Source organism: Argiope bruennichi, chromosome 10 (genome assembly GCF_947563725.1).
Source record: "Argiope bruennichi chromosome 10, qqArgBrue1.1, whole genome shotgun sequence".
In the NCBI taxonomy this organism is placed as follows: Eukaryota; Metazoa; Arthropoda; class Arachnida; order Araneae; family Araneidae; genus Argiope; species Argiope bruennichi.
This window is the reverse complement of record NC_079160.1, coordinates 24982554-25003491: the sequence shown is the minus strand read 5'-3', so window position 1 is coordinate 25003491 and position 20938 is coordinate 24982554. Positions and strand designations below refer to the sequence as shown.

General features: G+C 28.9%; 1 protein-coding gene across 1 annotated transcript in view; it reads left to right on the top strand.

The window, feature by feature from the left end:
- The first annotated feature begins 5656 nt into the window (after nt 1–5656).
- Nucleotides 5657–20938, top strand: part of LOC129989184 (uncharacterized) — a 74494-nt gene continuing 59212 nt past the window's right edge. Inside the window, exon 1 of the mRNA XM_056097557.1 lies at nt 5657–5768. The gene's annotated coding sequence lies outside the window, so the exon portion shown is untranslated. The remainder of the gene's footprint in view (nt 5769–20938) is intronic.

Sequence of the window (20938 nt, the reverse complement as noted above, 5' to 3'; positions counted from 1 at the left end):
CTATCCCTGTCTATTTGTTCTCCCTGCCAGCGGCCACTTTTATTAGACAATGAATTTTCAGTTTATATCTATAATGTTAAAAAATACCTTGAAACGAATACTTGAACCCTTTTTACAAACGCGAAGCTCTGTTTTAATATTAATCTAGGGCCTGCAAACGCGAATGGCATTCTATTAGATTATATATTTAAACAAATATATTATATTAAACAAATAATTATACTTATATTTTGTAAGCAAATAATTTTTTATAAAGTTAATAAAGTTAAAAAGATTAATATAAAATAAATCATTAACATGTTGAAATAGGAAATGAAATCGACTGTTTTATTAAACGAGGGGCCTCAAAGCATGCCTCTGTCTAGGGCCGCAAAGTATTTAAAACGCTATAGGTATTTAATTTCTTGGGAATATTCTTGAATTCCCAAATTTTATACGCTTTGTCAGCAATTATTCTTATGAAAAACTAAATCTTACAGAAAATTCAGAAATTTTTTTGAAAGAATGTTATATGTTCTTTTCAAACTGATACAGTAATTTTTTTTGTCAATATCAGAAATTTTCAAACTTCAAATTTTTACTCTTGATGAATATTCATTGAATGTATAAATTTGGTTCCAAACACAAAAATTTCTAACAAATATTTTTATTACAATTTTTTTTAAATTATAAGTCAAGATCGTAACATTTACAAGCAGAACTAAAGTTTGAACTGGTTAAAAGTATTTTATGTAACTATCTCAATTCATTGACAACATCTCTAAAAAAATGATCGTATTAGAATAATTATACCATCGAATTCTCAAGGAGTATCTAAAGCAGATGTTAGAAAATATTTTTCCAAAAACGTTTTGCTAAGATTGGGTCATAATTCTTGCAGTTTGATGCAATAATAGTTGATTATGATTTTTCCTTAGAAAGTACCTCAAAAAGCATAATTATTTATGCTAGGATAAAACGAAAAATGTCTTTTTGTCCATCTTTGATGAACATAAAATTCAACGAGAAATTGGTTTACAGAGTATTATAAAAGCAAGAACAGAAAGTAGAGGCTGAATCAGAGAGTTTAAAGTTCCAAAGATAAATTTCAATGCAAAAGATTACATCGACTCATCTCTGATTTCATGTCTTAAAAATGACATAACTAACACCCACCCCACCCCCTTGTTAAAACATGTTTCCAGATACTCTCTAAATTACTTTATACGCAAGGCATCTGAAGCTGAGCCAAATAAATAGTAGGTACAGAGGACCCGCTTATTGACTTTCCCCGGCTTTCTTGTCACACGCAAGCATTGGAAGGAGCCGTGAAACGGGAGACCGAATTGGTTTAAAAATGTGTGTGGTTTAAGAGAAAGATAGTGTGACAAGAGAAAAATACATAAGACCAAAAATTGATTCATGTGCGAATATGCCAAAATTTAAGAAAAAAAAATGTTTAATGCGGAAATGAAGTAAAAACAAAAATTCTGCAGTGTAACATTTGTAATTATTGAGGATACAGAAATAAAAAACACAAAATTTGGCATTAAAATTTTTTTAATTATTATTTTATTTTGTAATTAATAATTTCTCTCAATTTAAATGCTTATATAGGTATTTAAAACCACCTTTCATAACATTATATGCAAGAAAAGTTCATAAAGATATTTTATCAAAATTTATCATTTTCCAATCTTCTTACAAACTTTAAGCTGTTTGCTGCGTCTCAAGATGTTGCAACCAAATTTTAAAAAATTCTTTTTGAACCTAAAAGGCAACTTTTCCCCACTATTACTAAACTAAAATCTAAAAAAAAAAATTAAGGCTATTTTTGTTTCACCCTAATGTATGCTCTTTGAATTTTATATCGTGAAAACTAATTATTTTTTATAAAATTTTACATTTTTTTTTTGTATAATTCAAGTTAAAATTGCTTTTGTTTCACTAATCTCGTCTCTCATTTAGACTTTTTTTTTATAAATTTAACTGCAAGACAAATTAATCTTTCATATTTAAAATTTGTAATGTGAATTGTCGATGTTTTGTCGGATAGTTCCTAATTGCAAGCAGCAGCAATAATTATGAAGGAAAAGTTTACTATTACGACAACAGATGGCGCCTAAGACTATGTTCCTTCTGAATCCTGAAATGTTACTGAAAGAAAGCTGATTTTTAGTTGGAAGTCAATTTGTTATTAGTGCACATAAGGAAGTTCTCAGATAATAAAATTAATTATTTATTGTTTCTTAATATTTTTAAAATCACCAGTTAATCGAAAAAAAAATGAGATGAAGATACAAATTTAAAATTGATTTGAAATATATGTTTTCTAAAAGAATGATATTTGAAAAAAAGAAATAAATTTAGTTTTCGAAAAAACAAACAAAAAAAGTCAAAAATAAATAAATAAATAAAGCCACATTATAAAATTTTAATATTTGTCACGTTATATATTAAGAGGAAACAAAAGTAAAATGTTTTTCAAAAACACACAAAAGAAATATTTTTTTTCTCCAGATTATTTCCTTTTTTAGAACATTCACAAAATTTGTAAATGCGAAAGTAATTTACTTTACTTAATGCTATCAGTGAGATTTCAATTAGACAGAAATTAAAATAACTTCAATTTCTACTAAATAAAGAAAAAAACATAACGGGAAATTATTTTATTATATCTTAGTTTATCGTGCAAACGATTTTCCATGAAGGAAAAACTATTGTTTCACTTCACGAAAATATTAAAACATAACAAACGATTTTTTTTATTTCTTTCTTCCAAGTAACATTTCTTTGGAAATTAGCAGTGAGATTAGGAGAAACAGTTTAATACGGTATTTAAAAGTGAATCGAAGAATACCTTTATTCAGGTGGAAAATTAACCCGAAGAAAAGGTGAAAAACCTTTTCCGCACTGTATCTTGGAGGCTTTATCTAAAACACTATTTCATTTCGTCTCATCTGACCTGGTAAAGCTTATAGTTTCTTTTTCTACATTATTTCATATGAAGTTTTCAGAATTAAAGAATGATAACTTACATTTGCTTTATAATTAAAATGATTTGAATCATAAAACATTAAAAAAATATTACCTTAATTTATATCAAATACATATTGAAAAGATATGTAAAGGATTTTACTATTTTGAATGTAATAAATTTTAAATTATTTCTCGTTATTTGCAATATTTATTACATCCAAAATTATTATATTAATAGGTGTTATTTTATTAATAGGTGTTATTAATAGGATTTACGTGGATTTTGAAATTTTTAGAAACTAGACAAATCGTTTTTTTTTTGTTTCCAGTATCAATAATAAGAAGGACTAGTGTTTATAGAAAAGTAAAACTTCTTAATATTGCTGTTTTGGTTTTCTGCATAAATTCAGATAAAAATAAGTCTTAAGCATGTTCAGCATCTTTTACACAGAATATTTTTATAAGAAATTTATTCATTTCATGTTGGTAAAAATGGAATATTATAATCAGTTTATTACTCGTTTCTAGAAGTGAACTAGAGTTTTAAAAATTTTTACTCCTTTATGTTTTCAATGACCATACACTATTTTATGAATTTAATTATCAGTTAATTATTAATTTAATTAAATTTTGATTCCTTCCTGGTGGCGCCACCTGCCATCGAGTTCGAGATACAATAGATCTCGGGATTGAAATTAAAAAATAATTAAAATAAAAAATTACGCTACTTAGTATATTAATAAAAACGTGTTTAAAAGAACTTTTTCACAAAATTTTTATAGTTTTATAATACATTTTTATTACTGCCTAAAACATTAAGTCCTTTTATTTCAAACTATTTTCTAATTTTTAAGCTTGAAATTTATTTTCCTCTCAAACATGTTACTCACAAGTGTATAGAACCAAATGTTTATTAAATTAATCGACGAATCAATAAATAAATTTTGAACAATAAATAATGTGCAATCTATAATAGTACCTCAAAATTATAGAAATGAATTGAATTCCAATTTTTTTTAATTCAGTTTATTTAAGAATCTGTGTCCAAAATTAAATATCTAAAAATATTTATTAAGTTTTAATTATTTTATTTAAAATCCTATTGCTCTATTATTATTAACAATTTTTAAAAATAATTTGTCAAATTGAAATAATCTTACAATTACTATGTTTAGTATGGCTATAAATATAAAAATCCGAATTTAAAAAAAATCACTATTAATTAAGGAAATTGTTTCGAAATTCAGAACTCCCATATCAATTCCAATTCGGCATAAATAATATTTATCGGGACATTGTGATGGAATTAGAAGTCACATGGAAAATTAATTCCCAATAAAACAAAAATTTTCCTATCTCTTGTTTACAATCAAACAAAATCGATTATTTTCAATACAAAAATGGTATACAACTAATTTATTTCAAATCTGTTTTAGATAATGCTGCTTTTAGATTCTTCCGATATCATCTTCCTGTACCATCGCTTCCAGATAATGATTTATTATGACGTAACTGATAAATATTACTCTGGTGGAAAATTCAATGGTAATAAATACAAATGCGTTTTAATTGCAAATAAAAAAAATTCGAGGACGAAATTTTAATGAATCTAAACGTTTTAGATCTGTCAGTGTCCGAGAGACCTTTCTGTGTTATTATGGAGCTAGGTGTGCCTATTTTTGAGTGTGATAAATGAAAAGCTAGATATGCTAAATAAATGGAATTTAGTATGTTATATAACATATCAAAACTAAAGATCAGAATGAAATAATGTTCCTGTCCCTGATCAGTTATTGAAGGCAAGCATAAAATAATTTATAATTTAAGACAAATAGATGTTTAATATTTAAAATAATTTTTTGTAATTATTTTCATTTAACAATAAAATAAATCAAAGAAAATTTACAATCCTATTCCGAAACTAACTAGTGAGATAGCGTATTAAGTTTGATTCATCAGTTTTGATTGCATCAGCCATTGAATTCTGAGTGTAACAAAAAGAAAGTTAGCGAAAACATTGTCACATTAATAAAAGCTAAAATGGAAATTCGGCTTTGAACTTTATTTTCGAGAAAAATATCTTTTTAACCATAATATGAATAATGACAAAAGCATGTGAATATAAAAAAAGGGTGAAACAATAAAATTAATTCAAATTTTTGATTAAAATAATAAAAGGCATTGCTACAAATTATGCTCAATAATTAGCAGAGATAAATAAAGTTTTGTGCGATAATAAGCCGCTACGTTATTGAGGGAAACAAATTTAATTAATTTTTAATTAATTGAAAAAATATTTTAAATTCTTTGAAAAATAAGCATTTGATGGAGATATTCAAAACATAAGAGTATTCCCAATTTAATAACCCCAGGTCAATTATTTGCTTTGTAAAATTTTATAATCTTTATATCATGCAATTTACAGAAAATATGCCAACCTAAAAGCATTATAACGTTAAATATTTAATAATAATAGATTTCATTAGAGGTTTATGACTTACTTTTTATTAAATCTATGCAGAATTGGCAATGACTTCATTCTTTACAATCATTTGGATGCTACGTGACTCAAAATCACTTTTACATATATTTAATTTAATATCTGCTTATCTTCAAGAGGATTAGATAAACTTTGACAGCTGTATATATTACACTTCCTGTTCAGTTTCCGATGCGAGCTCTGTTTTTATGCCAAACGAATCAGAATGTTTCTTTCAATTTTCTTCTAATAGAAAAAGAAAATTCCAAATTCTTGTTCCTATTTGCATACACCCAACGTGGAAGGAAAAATATCAATCACTGTACTGGTGGTAAGCTCATCTTCAAAATATTTATAACTTAATTCTAGATGATAAATTGTTTGCAATTTTCATATCTGCATATCGTTTGTCAATTCCATTGCTATAACTTACATTCATTATTTTAAAATAATGTATTAAATAAATTAATAAAAAGATGCTTTTAAAAATGAAAAATACATAAAAAAGTAAAAATGAGTTTTTTTTATTATTTTCTGTTACTTATTGTTTATTATTCATTTATTATAAATATTATGTAACCTTGAAATTAATTTTAAAAAATTAACTACAAAATGGCGCTATTAATAAAATGGAAGATTTAATTAAATTAATCGATTAACTCATAATTAAGTTATGAAGATAGAATAATACAACAATAATACACAATTATATTGGTTTTCAAAACTCTGGCATACTATGAAATGAGTGAAAAATTGATAGCTAAATTTTATTTTACAAACCTGAAAATATCAAGTTAAATAAAAGTGTGTAATAAGATCAGTATTATTTGTATAATACCCTCTTTAATAAGAAATAACAGAAACAATGTTGTAAAAGAAAATTATAATGACATCTTGCTCAAGAATTGCATCTTAGTTCAAAATCTTATAAACAACAACTTAAGTTAAGCAATGTAATGGTATCAGATTTATTTTTCAATATGATTTTAACACAATTTTTATTTTTTATTATACTTATAAAGTCAGAAAATAAACAATAAGCGGTCAGTTTTTAAATATTTGAGTGAAACACAACTGTTTGTCTCAACACAACCTTAGTTTACATTTTTATGCCAAAAACGGTTCAGACTAAAACTATTTACATATTTTTTTCTCTCTCAGAATTGAAATAATGAAAAGCAATTCTTTATTATTGAACATATTTTGAAATTTTAAATCAATTTGCTATAACGTAAAAAAAATTGGAAAAAAGCCCAGCAGTTGTGGTCTCCCAAAGACTTTCTCGTATGCTTTCTAATAAAAGAGAGCCACACCAGAGAATGCTTTGCGGCGTTTGACATGGAGGTACAATAATCAAATATTAATCTTTGGCGTGAATTTAACATTTTTACTCAATCTATGATCCTTGGCGAGTGTTTTGGCGATTAATCACTGGCATGCTGTTATAGTATCCAAAAATTGAAATGTGTTTTAGACACATTAACGTTTAGACGTTTGATATATTTAACTGATTCCGTTTTTGAACTATCGCATTTACGTTTTTTTTTTTTCTGAAAATATAGATTTATAGGCGTTTAACCTTTTATCGGATTTGGCTCAAACTTCGATACATGTCTACAGGTTTAGAGTCTGTGTACCGAAATTTAGCCATCTAGCTCTTTTTATTTTGTAGTTGTCCTTTTAACTTATATACGAACAGCCGGACAGGTAGACTTCCATTGAAAGGAGTGTGCTCAAAATTTGATAAAAATATAAATTTGATGTAAAGACTTTTTATACCAAATTTCAACCGATTATCAGAAAGCATTTTTGAATTATCCTTATCACAGAAAGACAGGTGGACATTTTCCAAAAATGTGTTTTTCGAACTCAGGAAGATCTAAAACGTAGAGATTTGTCAAAATCTCGAGTTAAAATTTTTTGACGATAATACTTTTTTTATACTACATTTACGAGAAAATACAAAAAGCTTCATTAAAAAAATAAATATAAGCTCTGCCACAGGAAAAGTTTTCTCCGCTCTTTAATTTGACATTTCTCGGATAATAGTAACAATGGAAAATCTCCCTGAATGATTGATATTTTAAGAGCCAACTCTTTAGGCTGGCCTTATTGTGGAGGGAAAATATGCATCAATTTTTATTTCACTAGAGAGTAGAAAGATTCATTGCATTTGGCTGATGGTTTGACAGAAATAAGAATAGGACGTATCAGAAATGGTTATATGATGAGAAAAGGTAAAAGAACAAAAATGAATCTTAATTTTTTCTTATTTATATTCTGGAACTATCAAATATATGTTTCTTTTAATGGATGATAATACTCGATGTCATATAGCTTGTGTTGTGGAATACTGAGCTTTAGACAAGTTGGCGTAGTATAGAATGGGTAAATGCTTGGTACTCCGACAACTGGAGGGTTAAAGCGCCTTTGTGGAAGAATGGAAAATATTTTCATAATTGAAATCCGAAACTTGAGTACTCTTCCATTGTCATTTGATATAAGAATCATGTTAAATAGATTTAGATGCTATTATCTATTGTTGCATTATAAATTTCCGTATGAAAAAATTTACATTTTAAGTTTCTTTATTGAATTTGTGATATAAATTATAACTTTTAAATATTTATTTCAGTATCTGCCAGCATATGCTCTAATGAAAACCAGTGGCAGTGATCTCCTTAAAAATTTCTCGAATACTCTTTAATAAAGGTGTTATTCACTCCTAGTCTCCGTATGAAATTGTGAATCCTGAATAAGACCATACGAGTGCTCAGATTTTTATTTTCAGAGACTCACACTGAGATTTTTGTGTTTCATTTAATGGGGGATAATGCTTGTCATATAGCTTGGCCTGTGGAATACTGAACTTTAGGCAGGCTGGCGTGGTTAGAATGATACTATTCACTCCCTTGGTTGAATGGGTTATTGCTAGGTCCTCCTACTGTATAGTGCTTAATATGTGCTTTTAAACTCCTGTTTTTCGACCACTTGAAACCAAAATTGGAAGCAGAACTTCAATTTTACCAAAAGATCGCATACTGAGTTTCATGTTCCATTATCAGTTTTAATTTTGCTTTATTTCTGTTGTTACGTTTTTACTTATAATATTCTCTTCTGTAATTTTTAAAATTAATTTTACATCATCTTAAATTTTAAAAAAATAATACATTTTTCGATAACACCAATTTTTTGGTGTATAATAATTATGGCGTAATAATATATAATTCCTCAAAAAGACTTTAAGCGTATTTTTCAACAATAAGAATTCTGAATGAAAATTAAACGTATACGAAAGATTGTAATAATTCTAATTCCTTATAATTCTAGAAGAACGCAAAAGTTATTGACTGATGTTAATATTAAAGTTTCAGATTCTTTTTCGCTTTTGTTTTACAGTCAGAATTACTATCCTGTTTTTAACACAAATTCTTATTGGCAAAGAAAATTTCAGAAAAGTAAACGATATATTTACTTAATTGTGGGAATAATTTGTAAAAAATTTAAAACTATATTAAAAAATATTTTTAACGTGAAGAAAATTGCCAGTTACATTATTTTGGCTAGAAATTAGATTGCATTGTTAAACGGTTAGATATAGCACAGAATCTTAATTTTTTAAGGGAGTTTACAGAAAATAAGAGAAATACCTAGAAAAATGAACAGAACAGCGCAAGGCTTCTAAAATAATATGAACTATGTATCTATTAAAATTTGAACTTAAGACTATTTTGCTAAAAAACCATTAAGACTAATTTACGTAATTAAAAAAGTTTAGGAACCATTATTTCTGTCGAACGAACTGGTCGCTTAAGTCGGCCAATTAAAAATAATTGGAGATGGTAAGAGGTAGAGATAAATTTCTAATACATCAAGCAGAAAAAAAGTGATATATTAATCCGTAAATTAAGTTTAAATTTGAGAGTAATTTACTTTCGAATGACACTAGATTTAGTAAATTTGCAGATGTAATATTATTTTAAATGAATGTAACTGTTGCTAATTCTTATTTGCAGTTTACATTTTCATCTCTAGATGGCACTGTTACATAAAGAATGAAAATGTGCTTTATTTTTACCATCACATTTATATTATAAAATTCCAATCTTCAAAAAATTTTCGATTTTGAGATTTTTATTGATTTCGTCGCTTTAAATATTTCTTATTAAAAAAAGCATTTTTAGAATTCGTCAGTTTTTCTATGAATTCGATAACTCAAGAAATGGTACTGATTAGATGAATAAAATTTGGTAGGTTGTACTTGCAGCAAAATTGCATTGTTCTAAGTTTTAATTCAAATCCTTCAATGTGAAAATTTTTCTAAAGGTATAATTAGTTTACTTAATAAAGAGTCTTAATTATTAGATCACAGTAATATGAATATTACTGTTGAATGCATTGTATCATTTTTAATTATTACAGTTATTATATTAGTAATATGCATTTTAATTTAAAAATGATGCTAAAGTGTTTTTCTACAAAAAGAAAACAGCAAGTAATGGCAAAATATGGCAAATTTACGAATGAACAACAATAATAACAAAAGAGATAAATACTCATAAAAAATGCAATTTTGAATAATTTTAAAGGATTTTATTTGGCACTAAAAAAAAAGAATTATTTATTGCATTTTGTAATTTAGGTAAACTTATTTTTGAATGTCCGTTATAAATGAGATGGATCATATTTATCTTGAAAATATAATAATTTTTAATAAATAATTTCAAATGAGAATAAAACATAATGAAACGAAAAAAGTGTTTCTATGAGAAAATTCATAATTCCGATAAAATTGAAATTAAAGAAATAATGATAAAATAATATTTTGGATGGATATAAATTTGTTTAGAATAATTTCCTTTATTAAGTTATTAAAATTGAACTATCTTTCAAATTGAAAAATCAATCATCTTAAACCACTTGTTTACCGGATGAGAAAATGAGCTTACTGGTAGTTCATGTATTCAGAAAACCGAGAAATTTTTACATCTCATTTAACAATCACAGGAAGCTTTCAAGCGTAATTTTATGTAATTGCTTACAATCTCTGCTTCTATGGTTACTTTAAATTACCAGTTTTAGTGGAAGACAGACAATTGTTCTTTCGCAATAAACGAACGAGCTTCTTTTACGATAAAAATCTCGGGCAATAATCGTTTGGAGAAAGAACATTTATTCCAAACGATTTCTTTAACAAATGGAGCGTTTTTTTTATTAGAATCTGGTGTTGGTGTCTGTGGCATGGATGAAAAAGTAAAGTCATAGATTTTTATTGATAACCCAAAGTACAGTTTTAATGATTTGTGATTGTTGTGGTCTTATTTTGTGATTGAAGGTCAACAAATGTTTTTTGAAACATATATATTAAAAAGAATAACAGAATTATTGATATTTCTGTTATAAAGTTGAAGTCATTTGGCATGTCCCCAATTCATGAAGTACGTTGACATTGAAAATATATAATTATATTAACAGATCAAAAATTATTATCACATATGAAATGTTAAAATATTGGAGAATTTCTTTTACTTTAGTCCAATAAACAATTAAATAAAATAGGCTTGTAAATTAAACCAGAACTAGTCATTTAGGTTAGAAATCAACTTAATACTTTCATTCTCCTGTGAAGGAAATGAATTAGAATGAATTTAAAAAGTGTGTATAAGCGTTTTCTCATATATGAAGTATATTATCAGTGGGAGTGGTCTCCATAAAACATTCTTGCATACTTTCTAATAAAGGTGTCATCCCAGAGAAAGCCTTGCTCGGCATTGGCGTATTATAGTTACGAAATATTAGCTTTGGCGTTAATTTAGCATTTTTACTGAATCTATCATGCGATCTTTGGTGAGTTTTTTTGGCGATAGATCTCTGACATTTGGCTAATAGTATTCGAAAACTTGTGGGCAACACTTGGCATTTCAACAAAGAAATGTGCGCCCCCTGTTCAGTTTTGGAATTTAATGAGCATTTTTGAAGATCGAACATCGCATCACAGCACAAGAAACATAAATAAAAATTACATGCATCATTACATTTCTTATATGATTGTGACGTCACTTTTATTCTCTCCAATGATTATTTTTTCTGGGTGATTTTATTATTATCATAAGTTGGTACGAATTAGAAAAGCATTTGACGCATCAAATAAATTAGGGATAATTTAAATTGAAGAATAGCTTGAATTATAAATAATTCCAAAGTTCTTACAGATTTAACTCATAAATAAATGTAATAAAATAATTTTTTAAAATACACATTTATTATTGTAGTAGAAGACAGAATTCTTTCATTTTAATTATTTTGAAATTCCAATATTTAATTAATCATTCATTATTATAAAGTTTATGGAATATTAATTTAGTTTTTCTCAAATTCACAAAATAGAATAACTTGTATGGAACCAAATATCAAATCAATAAATGACTGATAAATAACTGATATTAACTGATAAATAAGTTCTGAAAATATTGCAGTGTCATAATGTAACCGAAAAGGCATACGTATACAGAATTTCAGAATTCTACTACCTCAAGAAGCTTGTGGAAGGTCATTTAAGAAATCAATTTTCAATCTTTATACACATCAAACAATTTTTTTTTAATAAATAAGTGTAAAAAATAGTTGCAAATGGAAAGAAAAGTGCAATTTTTTATGATTTAGGATCTCAAATTTTATAAACTTTGATTTTAATTCTGCATTATTTTGTAACAAATTGTATCTATGTAATGATTAATATATTAGTTATTAAATGTAGAAAAAAACAGTGATAATTTCATTAACCCTTAGCTGGGAATGTGCGGTCTGTGAGACCGCTAGCGATGGATTTTCTGTCACCCCTATTCTATTTTTAGCTCAATTGAATGGATTGACCCTGTAGCTTCCAGTTTTATGACCTTGAATACACGTGCACTTTTTCAACCGATTTCAGCAGATGTTTTTTAAAATAATTCAGTTCTTTCTTCAAGCGCGGTCTCTAAGACCGCATCTCCCTGTTAGTGTCCCAGTGATAAACAAGGCTTAGCAGATGGTGCTAAAACTTGGGCCCCTAAATATCATCCAGTTTACTTATTCTTTTATGAAACAGTGCTCCAGACACTTTTAAATGAAGAATAAAATGATTTATTCTTCATTTAATATCATTCATAATAATTATCCTTCATTAATTATCCTTAGTGATAAGGATAATTGTACAGAAGAGTTTTTCGATAAGAGTTCACATTCAACTTATTTTGATATGTATGTTCAAACATAATTAATTTTTCTAGTGATAATGTATTTTGAAAAATTCATAAAATATATTAATATACCAAAAAATATATATACAGAATTTATAGATTGATTTTTATACTAGTTCTTAACCTGTATATTTAAAATGTCATAGAAAACCGTGCTATGAAAGTCACACAAGCCGATAAAAAAAGGGCCAATTTTACCCATTGTCATTTTCTTTATTTTTCATATAATTGTTGAATTTTACATCATATTGTCTTCTATATACCTTCAAATACTGTAAAAACAAATATGATTTAAAAAGTAAAAAGTAATATGCTTTTTCAAGAATATTATTTATTGTAACATGTAATTTGAGAAGAAAAATGTATGCTCCAACGCATTTACTTTTTTCAATGATAATATATTTTAGAAAATTTCTAAAACATATCTATATATCAAGAAAAATATCTGCAAAATATATTGGCAGTTTTTCAAACTAATGCATTCATTAGAAATTTTAATTTGAGTGTAAATGAAATGCGGTCTCGTAGACCGCACCTCCCCAGTTAAGTCCTAAAATTTCACCTCCCCAGTTAAGGGTTAACATTTAAATATAGGTACATTAATCATTATCTCTTCGAAAATGCATTCAGTCAAACGATACAATTCAGTCAATTGCAAACGATTTTATGGTCCTAATGCATTTCATAGTGCTAGCTATAAATTGAATTCAGTCCAATATTTTTATTTGAATATAATTCTTTGTCTAATTTCTTTTTTTTTAAGAGAATAGAACTGTTCACAAATAGAAAAACATCACTGCAATTTTCCGGAAAATGGAATTAACAACAGAAGCGAGAAAAAAAATCGCATTGTTTTACGAATAATGGCGCGTTTGTTTTTAGTTCCTTAGAAGCAGGTGTTACTTTGAAAAAAAAATCTGCATCTATTTTCAAGAACAATTATAGTTTGCGAAATAATAGTTTGTTCTGCTTCCTTGTTTTGTAAGAACTGAACATTTTAAATGATTTGCAAATTTAATGCATTGTAATATTATTTAATCATTACATATATGTGTGCGTCATATATATTCTGGGAAATAAGTAAGAAAGGAATTAAGTTGAAATCTTTATTTTATTTTTCTTCTTCATGAATAAGCAGAAAGAACAATTTTTTAGCAGCTTTTAAAATTTCTTGTCTAAATCCATGACCAGGAAATCATAATCTAATTACACTAAGGGGAAAATATGAAAAAGAAAATGTGGAAGGCATTCAGAGCTCATATGAAATTTCAAACAAGAGTTTTACCAAAAGTTAAATTAGCAAGCATTTATTTTAGGCGCTTGGTATTTGCATAATAATGCAGTTTCATGCGGGACGGTTAAAGTTACAGATATTAGAATATTGAAGAGTGTCAGAAAACGAACACTAAAGACAACTCAGAAGTTAAAGTGAAATTCGAATTCAAGTGGTTGGAAAATATTGAACTTTAAGAAAGCAGATAAACTGAAATTATTACATAAACATACACACTCACATAGATTTCAGCACAATATTGAGAAATAATTAGATAGCGCCATTTATTGATAATATCATCTTGTAACTTGAAAATTTCAAAATCAGTATGTAAATATTTGAATGAAATTATGTAATCTAATAACATAAAAAAAACAATTCCTAAAATCTTTAAACAATATTAGATAACCGAGATAATTTAAATAAGACTTATTTCGACGTCTCAATTTTATTCATTATTTCTATACAAATTATTTAAAAGGATTGAAAGATCATTCTGTTATTTGCTTCTTTAAATTAAATTTATGTCATTTCTTTTGATAATTGCAGTTTTAGTTATTCAAAGTTAGTTTAAAATTAAACGTACAGTGGTTAAATGAAGAAGGAAGCACAAACACAAGCCAAGATATCTCAGTAAAAAAAATCTACAAATACATCCAACGATTTGTATGCCATTTTATTGATTGTTTTATAGCTTTAATTATATCGAGTGAATCCACATGTCAATTTACAAATAGTTAAATGAGATTGAACAATCAAAACATTAAAAATATCACCGGAAAAGAGAAAAATTCCCGCCAAATTCATCCACCTGTGTAAATGTCATTTGTCTTGATTAATCCCACTTTTTTAATTATACTAGGTTCATTCAAATTTCGAAGGATTAATTCATGTTGGAAACACACACAAATAAAAAAAATCCAAAATACCACAAGAAAAGAGAAAAAAAAAATGTCTAAATCCATCCAACTACATATACAGTGGCTCAAAAAAATGAAAGTACACCTTACGTTTACTTGACAAATGCGACTTTCAATATAAATAACACATTACCGGGAAGTGCAAACTTGTTTTTATTTTTACACATAACAAATAGTTTAATTTAGAGTAAAAATAAAGAAAAATCAACGAAAAATATCTAAATTGAAAATTTTAAGAAGCATTTTAAATAAACATACGCAGAATTTTGCCTCAAAAAATCGAGAATACACCAGTGAAATTTTTGCAATATCACGCGTAGAAACAAAGTGTCACTATTAAATTGCATGTCTTTTGGCTCTTATAATAGTCTCTAAACGTCATGGTACCGATTCGACCAATTTTTGGTGGTATCTGAAGATATTTTACCCCATTCTTCTTGCACCACTTGTTTTAAATGGATTTTGTTTCTAATTTTGTATTTTTGAACCACTTTTTCGAGTATGGCGCACGAATAATTGATGTCAGAGTATTGTGGTGGTGTTTGTAACTGTTGTTTACAATGAAAAAGACATCATATTTTGACGTTACGTGCATTTTGTTTGGGGTCGTTGTACTGCTGGAAAATGGAATTTCCATCTAAACCTAAATTTTTAACACTTTCCTTTAGATTGCTGCTACCATATGGTTCATCCAACTTGTTGCAGAAACTTTCCAAATCATAGGCAGAAGTGTAAGTGCTGAAACTGTGCTAAATGTCTTTAGACAAGCTGGATATAAAAGTCGCATTGTTAGATAGAAACCATTCATCAGCTTGCAAATCCAGAAAAAGCATTTGAAGTTTGCAAAAACTCATCAATTGAAGACCAATAACCTTTGGAAGAAATCTATATTTAGTAATGAAAAAACCCTCAACACTTTTGGCAGTGGCAACCATCTTACTGTATGGAGAAAGCCTAATACTGCTTTGTATCCAAAAAATGTACATCCTACAGTTAAACATGATGGTGACTCCGTGATGATTTGAGGTTACATGGCTTCATCCGGGGTAGGAAATTTAATTTTTATAGATGGCATTATAAATGATATGGTTTACTTGGATATACTTCTCAGCAATCTAAAGAAAATTGCTAAAAATTTGGGTTTAGAAGGAAATTTCATTTTTTAGTAAGACAACGACCCCAAACAGAATACACGTAACTTCAAAATATGGTGTCTTTTTTATTGTAAATAGCAGTTACTTACACCACCACAGTACCCCGACATCAATTCCATTGAATATTCGTGGGCCATACCCGAAAAAGTGATTCAAAAACACAAAATTAGAAACAAAATCTATTTAAAACAAGTGGTGCAAAAAGAATGGGGTAAAATATCTTCAGATACCACCAAAAATGGTTCAAATCGGCAGCATGACGTTTAGAGTCCATTATAAGAGCCAAAAGACATGCAATTTAATAGTGACACTTTATTTCTATGTGTGATATTGCAAAAATTTCATTGGTGTATTCTCAATTTTTTGAGGCAAAATTCTGCGTATGTTTATTTAAAATGCTTCTGAAAATTTTCAATTTAGAAATTTTTCATTGATTTTTCTATATTTTTACTCTAAATTAAACCATTTGTTATGTGTAAAAATAAATACATGTTTCACTTCCCGGTAATGTGTTATTTATATTGAAAGTCGGATTTATGAAGTGAAAGTAAGGTGTACTTTGAATTATTTTGAGCCACTGTATATCATTTTTGTTGAATAGTTTTATAATTTTTGTAATGTTAAATGAATTCAATATATATATATATATATATATATATATATATATATATATATATATATATATATATATATATATATATATATATAAAGCTTCCGGTTAAAATCAATGACATTGTCTCTGACCCACAGTTGTACGAACCAATTCAACACCCTTGTGAGTGGGTTACATTTCCTTTCCGGCAATCTCCACCTTCAGGCGATGGAGTCGAAATTTTTACCGACGGTTCCAAAACTGTTAACCGTGTGGGATCAGCAATTGCCTGTTATTTTATGATAAATTAATCCATGTCGATTCCCATCGACTAGAGGATCATGCAACAGTTTTCCAAGCTGATACCTATGCTTTCTTCATGGCCCTAGAATATATTGATAATATGTACTCCTGGATCAAGGCTTCAATCTATTCTGACTCACTTTCGCTTCTCTCAGCTCTTGCTTCACCAAACCGCAAAAGTTGGATTCTGAAGCAATTTGCGGATGAAATTCAAATCTTTAATACCCACCGCCGACTTTCATTCTTTTGGGGAAAACTCACATCGAAGTGGAAGGTAATGAAGAAGCAGACAAACAAGCCAAACTTGGCACAAACAAACAGATAATTGACTCACGTGTCCCCATATCTCACAACACTTTGAAAGCCGATATCCGGGGAAACATCATCGCTGAATGGCAACATGAATGGGCATCTACCACTAAAGGTCCTCAGACCCATCAATACATCCCTACAGTCTCCACCAGGAGGAAATCATACCATCCATTCATTATCCAATTCCTCTCTGGCCATGGAAGATTTCCATCCTACTTTCAAAAATTTGGCATCACTGACAATCCATACTGTGATTGTGGTGAAGTCGGCACCGCAGACCATTATGTATTTGAGTGCATTTATACGCAATCTTTCCGACTTAAATTTAAAAATTTTCCAACAAAAGATCAATTTATACTTGATCCAATGAACATTCACATTATCCATCTGATTGTCTCATGGGTTAATGACTTCATTCCTCGGCTCTAATTGGCCGCCGCTGTTTACTCTGCCAAACGGGTGGGTTTCGCGTTTCCCTTGGTTAAAACCCATGTGGGTAGCTGCTAGTAGATAATTTTCGGGTTCCACCATTTCACCAACGATGTGCTTCGTGCACGGTATTGGGGTGGCAACTCCGTACCTTAATGTAGTTCAGAGAAGCAAAACTCCGTCTCCAAGAATCGTCATCGTCTCGAAATGCTGAGCACATTTAATAATACATATAGCCTCGAGTCATAGTCACAAATGACTACTTCGAATCTTCCTAAGGCTCATGAAAAAATCTGAATGACTAAATGGCGTGACAGCATGCGAAGGAACTATGGTTAAATTCTAAGGGCCATCATCGGTCACGGTACAACCTCTCCTGTAGGAGGCTCGTTCCATTATCTGTAACGGGTAGCTGACCACATCATTTCTGTACTGAACAAGACGCAGAAAATAAACCATCATGCAGCGGCTTTTCATACCCAAATTTGAGGCTCTCCCCTGGGAGGGGGGATCCTACAAGTCGTTTGAGAAGTTGTTGTGAAATTGAAGTCGCTATATTGCCAAAACGTAAAGTATTACTAACATGAAAAACTTTTATTCGTTATTGGTTTATTCCAGTATCTTATAGCTCGTCCAGTTGAACCCAATCATGCATTCGTTTCTTATCCTGCATTTTTTTCGCACTATCTATTTCCCTTAACTCTCTGTAAGTAGAATTTTAAATCAGCTTTTATATTAATATCTTATTTTGATATTATAAAATGATTATTTCGGAATGAAACTGGCATTTTTTTTGTCGTAATTAAATGTCTAGGAAGGTAGCTGAGCCGACTGTTTCTCACTAAAAATGTCCGGTATATAGCTGGAAGGCATTTGACCCGTATCCGATTTATGTCGTCTAAATGCTTTATATAGTGGTGTGCAGTCTCGAACACATGATTCATCAACAAACAAGTATCGAACACATGACCACCAATCAGCGTCTCGAACACAAGACCATCAATCAACGAGTGGTGACCATAAAAAAGTCTTAGTTTCATTAAAAGTAACCATGTTGCAAATTTGATTTAAATTTTTATTCTTCAAACTATTGTCAAGTAAACACATCTGAAATGAATTATTTCATTTTAAAGTACCTTACTTCAGTTTCGAAATCTGAAATTAATTATCGTCCTAAATTCCATATTATTGAGCTGTTTCCACATGCAGAAAGAAGTACCATTGTGTAATTCGTGGATGTCAATACTATTTTTTAGACACCTTATGTTAACTTATGTTAATGAGTTATATAATTAACATAAACGTTTGCAATTATTACTTAAGTACGCAATTAAATTTTAATAATAACTCTTACATTATAAAATATACAAAAAGAACTGCGATACGTTTCTAAAGGCTTATGTTCACCTAAAAATATATTGAAGAAATATACTGACACAACATAACTTTACAACAGCAATATTTCAACTTTGTTTTTCTTTGCAATAAGGAAAACATTTATCGTTTCATCAAACGCCATTAGTCGAAAAAAAAAAAAAAACTACCACTTATAAATGTGAATGAAAAGATAGTATTTACTTCGTGCAAAAATAAATTGAGGAAACATTTAATTAAAGAAACGTTAATTGAACTTTAACATCTCAACTCTTTATTTTTAACTCACCTAAATGCTTTTCTAATATGTACTCTCCTTTGTCTGTTTTCTTTACTAAGAGGTTAAAAGACACTGCTCACAAAAGACTCCATTGTTGCATACAAGTTTTTTTTCCAACACAAGGAAGTTTAAGCTTAGAAAATTGTATTCTTTCATTCAAGTTACTGAAAAGAATTGCTATTGAATTTTGCTGTGGAAGACTGGTGCGAAAACAATATTCTTCTGGGTGTGGTTTTAAGTTAAACTATTATGATTCTTAAAAGAAATGTTCAATGGGCAATCGGCATTCGTGGTAAATTCAAAGCAGCGTAGCGTAAATTCTACGTACGTCACGCAAAAGCGCCTCTAATGCATATCATAAACGACAGTTTTTTAGTCCAGATTGTATTTGTATTTTCAAGGAATAAAAACTCATACATTTCTTTGAAGTAGTCATGGCGTGGTAGTTGTTGATCAATGTTTTTCTTACTGGTAAAATATAAAATATCAGTCTAACCGAAGCAAACTAAATCCCATCACTACCGGTCATATGACTATCAAATCTCACCTCGTTATAAACTGTATTTCAAATCCATGTCGGTTATAGCAACATAGTAAGGCATTCCAGTCAATAATATTGCAGTTACTTATGTCCCTTGGAGTGAACTTCAATTCAAACCATGTCCGAGAAATCGAGGAAAGAGGAATGCAGTAGCTCTGAGCACCCGAGGACAGAAGTTTGACTTTAGCTCAAATGAAGATGGCAATTACACACTCGCTTGCACAACCCCTTTTTACAGGGGAATCGGAATTTTTGCCCTCGGTAAATCATTCCCTGCCCCTATTGCTGTCATAGGTTTACTGGGATTTGGACCTTTGGCAAGAAAACTTGGAGCGGGTGACGGTTTTTAGTTTTCCATAGCTGCATTTCCGGTCGGGCTTATTGGTAATAATGGAATGGCGATAATTTTTGTAAAAATTTTATTTGATCTTTCATTTATGAGATCTTGTACATACATTTATCTTATCATTTATCTTATTATTATTAATAAGAGCCTTGTTCATTGCACCGAAGGGGGCTCTTTCAAACACCTCGTAAATAGAACATAGGGTAGAGAACAGCCATGCCAGAACCAGGACTCAAACGCGGGACGGCCAGATCAAGGGAAAAAGCGCTACCCCTAGGCCAAGACGCCAGCCTCAGCCAATAATCCTTTGCTATGGACTCACTTTAAGCTGAAATTATTCGAAGATAAAATAGTTTCTTTAAGTATTGTATACTTTCTAATCTGACAGATGTGGGAACAGAAAACTATAGGATTATTGAAGGTGCCTGAGAAAATAGTATTGACATCCCTGAATTACATAATTATACTTCTTTCTGCATGTGGAAACAGCTCAATAATATGGAATTTAGGACGATTATTAATTTAGGATGAAAATATTGAGTTGAAGTATTAACCCTTATCGTGGCAAAGATTGCTTTTTTGAAGAAAAGCAAAAAAAAAAAAAAATGTATATAGGTAGCTATACATTTTGTATAGTATACCTGATTTTGTATAGCATCTCATTTTGTATAGTATACCATACATACAACTTTATAAAAATTATTTTATAGTGGTAGCATATTTTTATAAAGTCGTATGT